Below are 6,429 nucleotides of genomic sequence, written 5' to 3'. Positions count from 1 at the left end.
ATCCTGTCGTCCCTTCACAATTAAAGTGTCTCCCCTTTATCCCCCAATGCTGTACATTTTACCATGTTATTTACATAAAATAGGTGTAACTTTACTAACTTAAAATTAACATTGTGGGAGAGAGCAAGGCAGTGAGTGAGTGTGTGTGAGAGAGAGAGAGAGAGAGAGAGAGGGCCTTAAGAGTGGTGGGGGTTGACTGAGGGGACTTCAGTGCACTGTACACTCTTGCTTCGTGTCCCAGGTTGGCTTGGTGTTGAATGTACTAATTTGTCCCCTATATTTAACCCATTCTGACCTGAGATCAGATTCATACGAAGGATTCCACTGGACACACACTGGTCTGATGAACCCATTCTGACCCGAGATCAGATTCTAAAAATGTCAGTCGTTCTTCGATTTTTTCAAAAATAGCAGACCTACAAGCTCGTATCGCGCCACTCGGTGGCGCGATATGAGCTTGTAGATCTGCTATTTTTCAATAGCTAAAGCATGACATGATGCTGACACGAAAATGGGTGCCCGGTCAGAATGGGTTAAAGTCTGATTTCCATTGATTGTTGGCTGTGTTTAGCATGTATATGGCTGTGGAGTTTTGGTACAAAATCAAAACAACTTGTCTAATATTTTGGAATGTTTAAACCTCCAGGTAAAATCCGTGTTGAGGTTCTTAATCCACTGTTTTCCATTAAAACGTCTTTGTCCTACTGTCCAGTAATTTTTTTGGCAAAAGGAGAAGGAAAAAAACCCTAACAATAACAATATAGGACCAAGTCCTTTCAGGACCGCTTGGTCCTTTAAATAAAAAAAAATCATAGAAATAAAGAGAGTTCCACCGTATTCAGTTTGGAACATACAGACACAGGTTTGTGTTTCCACCACATTGTGTTGGACGGAACAATTGTCATTGTTTGATGCCTAGCTGAATGGTTAGAGAGCCTGTCTGGAGAGAAGGAGTCTCCTGAGGTTTGAATCTCAGTAAGTGATGCTGAGAGGTGGCTCACCATCAGGTGGGATGAGATGTTGATCCATCATTTCTTGATCTTTCTGCTGTTCCTTCGTCTGGAATGTGGTCTCGGTTGTTGTTGTTGTTGTCTGTTGTCGTTAGTTGCCATGGCTGCCAGTTCCCACCTGATGTCGTGTGGGAGTTCTGATTGGTCCAGAGCGTACTGCATAACTTCTAGCTTACATAACGTCTTAAGACTAGGACTCAAGTCTAAGATGAACAGCTCATCATAGATAGTTTGATCTCCTTTTCTTCCTCCAAATAAGAAGATACGATCTCCCACAATGCAACAGCACATACCATACATTGGACATGGTCCTTTCCCCTTGGGCTCAACCTTCTTCCAGGAGAAGGTCTCTGGACTGAATTTCCACACATCATTGAAGTTCTGGTTACAGTGCCGGCCTCTAAATATGTACAGCTCTCCATTGTAGGTAAATGCTGAATGACACCAGTGTCTTTGTGGTAGAAGTTGTGCAGAAGGTGTGTTCAGCCAGTCGTTGGTCTCTGTGTCAAACACTCTGATGGTGTTGTAGTACTGACCTGTAAAGCCCCCAAATACAAACATCTTGGTACCAATGATGGTGGCAGAGTGAGCTGATGAAGCAGGAGGTGGAGTTCCTCTGGTGTTAATTAAAGTCCAGACCATTGTGCTGGTGTCCAACTTGTACATGTCATTAGTGTATCTAGTCAGCTTGGTGTATCCTCCATGGATAAACATGACCTTCTCAAACACACAGGTTGAGTGGTAGCACCTCTCCTCTGGAACAGTCCCAGAAACCCTGGGTTGGAACCATCTGTGGGAGTCAACATCAAATGCATAGAGCACATTGCAGTAAGGCTCTCCTTCCCATATGTAGACTGTATCTTCAACCAACACAGCTGTGTGGCCCACGTGCATGGATGGAACCTCAAGGTGACTGTCCCCTCTTCCAGGTTCCACTGGAGGTAACTTTTTCCAGCATAAAGACACTGTGTTGAAGACATGGACATCCATCTGTCCCTGCATGTTGTTGAAGGTCCTTCCATAACCGTAGCCTCCAAAGGAATACAGTTTGTTCCTGACTGCTACAGCAGCATGATAGACTCGCTTTGGTCCTCCTGCTTTGGAAACGGTCCAAGACAACATTGCTCTATCTGTCTGTCTGTCTGTCTGTCTGACTCTCTGTCTCTCTTCTCTCTCTCGACGTCTACTCTACAGTCATTTTCAACACGGTGCATCATCTTATATCTTCTGGTGTGAAATCACACGAGACACAAACTGTTGCCATGCACGCCTTAACGACACCAATTAGTGCAACCTTTGAACTATATTGCTATATTTATTACTTAATTGCGGCTACCTTGGGGTCTATAGTTTATAATATAGTTTCATTATATAGATATTCCACTGTTACGTTCTTAGCTTACGCATGTTTCATGATGAATGCTTTTTATGTGATGTATTCCCATGCTTTTTTGTTCTTGCTTAATGTAAGTCACTCTGGATTAAGAGCGTCTGCTAAATGCCTAAATTGTAAATTGCTACAGCGTTCTCTAACACTGAGCTGTGTTGTATTTTGAGGCTGTGTGTGTGTGTGTGTGTGTGTGTGTGTGTGTGTGTGTGTGTGTGTGTGTGTGTGTGTGTTTGTGTGTGTGCGTGCGTGCGTGTTCGCGCATGCGCGGAATGTGCTCAAGCTGACTGGCTGAGCACGGAATGTGATGTATGGTGATAACAGTGCCGCTCACGTCACGCGGGTCGTCACGCGGGTCGTATCGCGCCATACGAGCTTGTAGGACTGCTATTTTTGAAAAATCGACATTTTTAGAATCTGATCTCAGGTCAGAATGGGTTCATCAGGACCAGTGTGTGTCCAGCGGAAACCTCGTATGAATCTGATCTCAGGTCAGAATGGGTTAGGGCCCCAAATCACACCTTAGAAAGCATTAGTGTCTATTTCAACCCCCCTCCCTATCTAATTATCACGGCAGGGAATGGTAATTATTTTGTTCCCTACATTTTCTTTTTCATTATTATTTTGTAAAGAAGCAAAATTATTTACATTTTCTTTAAATAAGATTTTTTGAAAAAAGACATTTGTAGCACTGCCACATAATATTCATTAAGGATTTATTTTATTAAAGTGTCATTTAAAAGAGCATGGCTTAAAATATTCATTGAACACTATATCCATCCTTATGTGTAATGTCCTATTTTCTTTGGGAGGTATCTGTTTTGTGTTTGTTTATGTTTTGGAGGGTCAATGTCGGGAGGAGTTTAATTGATTGACAGGCCGTGACGCTTCCGTGATTTAAACACACGGAAGTGGCCGGCTCTGGAGACTTGTGGACACAGAGACACAAACGAGCAGGGAGTCCACGTGAGACCTAGCCTCGGTCCCAGGCTTACTTATCTGCGAAAAGAAAAGCCTGGTCACAACCTAAGGCAGAGAAGCTATCGGCTGGTTGTATCCTCCGGAACAGCCGTCAAATGTATTTCCCCCGGATACGATATTTTCCAGACCAATCACAACACTTGTTTCATTCGCGGAGAATGTAAACTGATTTGTAAAGCATCAACGATTTCACTTCCGCTAAAATCCCGCAAAACATCCGCTGATAGTCTTTTCAGCTTAGGTCTTGCCCAGGGTGCGTGAGACCTGATGGTGTTTGCAGTGTAAACTGTCTGTATGCTATACGGTGGACAGTGTTGGCAAAATATTACTTTAACACTAATATACTACTTATTACTTATTACTTAAAAAAAAGGAATAAAGTTACACTACTTATTACTCCCTGAGAAAAGTAACTAGTTACTTATTACTTTACTTATTACTTTTTTCTCTCGCCCCCAGTAATTGCATATTTTGTCCCCAAAAGTCTTACTTTGTATTTTCAACATTAGCAGTCCCCCTCCCCTATTCTGCAGTGTTTATTTAACTCTAAAAAAGTCTACTGTATAGTGTACACATGATGATGGATCCATTTGTACACATAGATTAGAAGTAGATTTCTTCGACGTGGAATAGGCTATAGCTTCTTCCGTATGCACAACTTGGGACAATAATGACGGTTTAAGGCCCGCCCTTCTGCATCCAATACTTCACACATACGTACCGACGAGTGTGCATCGTTTCCGTATCCGCTCTAGAGTCTAGATCTAGAGCGGATCAGCAGTCTGCAAAGCAACTTGACCCCTATCCAGTCTACCATTATAAATAAACACTCAAACCCACAGTTCCACCAAGGCTCGTGAAAATAGTAATAATATTACTTTTGGAAAAAAGTAAATGTAATATTATTACTCAAAATGTGAAAGTAACTAGTTAAGTTACATATTACTGGGGAAAAGTAATAATATTACTGAAAGTAATATATTACTTAAGTTACTTGCCAACACTGACGGTGGAATATAGCCAAGGCCACCAACTCACCGTTGTCAGGAGTAACCCAGCCGGGAACCGTCATCTGCTCCGGTGAGAGTTTCGTTTGTCTGACTGTTTGTGCCCAGCGAGGAATGCTGCTTGTCCGTTTGGAGGACTGTGGATTTACCGTTGGATTTGTTTACGTTCGGGGATCACTACGTTTGGATTACTTTATTATTTCGGGTTGGAGCGTCAGGGAGACGCGTGGCTATTTCATTAGTTTCATTATTTAATTTCAACGATACGAACAATAACGATAGAGTGAGCGTGCGTGCGTGCGTGCGTGAGAGGCCCGGTGCGTTGCGGTTCGGACATAATTATACGGACAATATTTAACCTGTCATGAATTCTATGTAACTGATTGTCAATGAGTTTATTTTGCATATAGATAAACTATTTATCTCAGACGTATTTCTGTGTTGGACTCAGTGGTTTACAACTTTACATTGCATGCTACATGGTTGAAGCTTATCAATTTTATCTATAAAGGAGGATCATTACTACCTCGTGATTTTAGTAACTGTGATAGAAATATCTGACCGTTACACATTACATTAAAGAAATGTCATTAGAAAACAAATGTTTTAAAGAATTAGTGTAATGTACAGTTAATTATTCTTATTTTACTATTTATTCTATTGTGCTTACATGATATTTATCCTGTCTTGGTACCATAAATAGAGACTTCTTATTGATACTGCATGTAAGATGACAACGGTTGACACCTGTGTTAAATTTCTGTTGATTATCTCATACTCATGCATAAATACCACACTTCCTGTTGTCTTGTCACAAACGCTGAGGAAGGCCAGACAGGCCGAAATGCGAACGTTTTCAGTCTCAGAGGTAAATAAAGTCATGTAAAAGGACATAATGAGTGCTGGCATTTTCTTCATCTCAACTTAATGTACAGTTCAGACAGGGAGGGGCCTGGGGAGACATTTCTCTTTTGGGTCTCGAGCTAAAAAAGTTAAGGAAGCACTTCTGGTGACGTCTCATTACTGAAGTTAATGGCTGGGCAATTAACCCATTTAGACCTGAGGACGATTATACATGCCTTCAAAATCCTGTTTCTGTCAGTCGTTCTCAAACATTTTCATGTCAAGGACCCCCAAAAATATATGTATTTGGCAGACCCCCATCTGAACATATGTTGTCCGTCCCCCCGTCCCCCCCAGAAGTGAAGATTTGAATTAAAAATGTCCGCTCTGAAAGAATATATATTCTTTGAGAATTTGCGCCACTTTTTTATGATCTTTCAATATAGCTAAAGTATAACATAATGCTTAAAACACCAAAAGGGGTTCCCGTCCTGAATGGGTTAAAACTTTAACGAGCTTAATGGACAATTATAACATTAACGAGCCTAATGGACTATGGCAAGACAATAGAACACTAACATCCATCGTAATGACAGACACTTTACGTGCTATGGTCACACAGTCATCTACGCTATTTTCTTATTTAAAAAAAAAAGAAAAAACAGACCTCTAAACGATGTCTTCAATGTTGCTTGTTAGACTAAACATCGCTCCAGTTTCTATTTGGTTTACAGCGTGTTGAAATGTCTCTGGAATAATGTGAAAATGGTGGTTAACCACATGATGCTCAAAGTCAAAATCAAAGTGACTTTGACTTTGAGTGTCCATACCCTGGGTGGGGTTGGTGAAAGGGCCTTTCTGTGTGGAGTTCACATCAGTGTCCATACCCTGGGTGGGGTTGGTGAAAGGGCCTTTCTGTGTGGAGTTCACATCAGTGTCCATACCATGGGTATGGGGTTGGTGAAAGGGCTGATGAATATGAGATTCCATAATTCTGCAATATTACATGCTCTTGTGTTCTAGAGTTGTGCCTTGTGTAATTTACTACAGACAGTAGACCTATTTTTGGTGATTAGCACCTACGTGGGTGTCGGCCTTCTCAGGGTGATATATCCTGGAGCCGAATTCCGGTGGTTATTGGCATAACAAAGGAGTTTGTTGACCTGAAGGGACAGACTGGTTGATCAAAGACTTTGCCACT

Source organism: Protomyctophum parallelum, assembly GCF_964188405.1.
Source record: "Protomyctophum parallelum genome assembly, chromosome: 2".
Classification (NCBI taxonomy): domain Eukaryota; kingdom Metazoa; phylum Chordata; class Actinopteri; order Myctophiformes; family Myctophidae; genus Protomyctophum; species Protomyctophum parallelum.
This window is presented reverse-complemented; position numbering follows the sequence as displayed.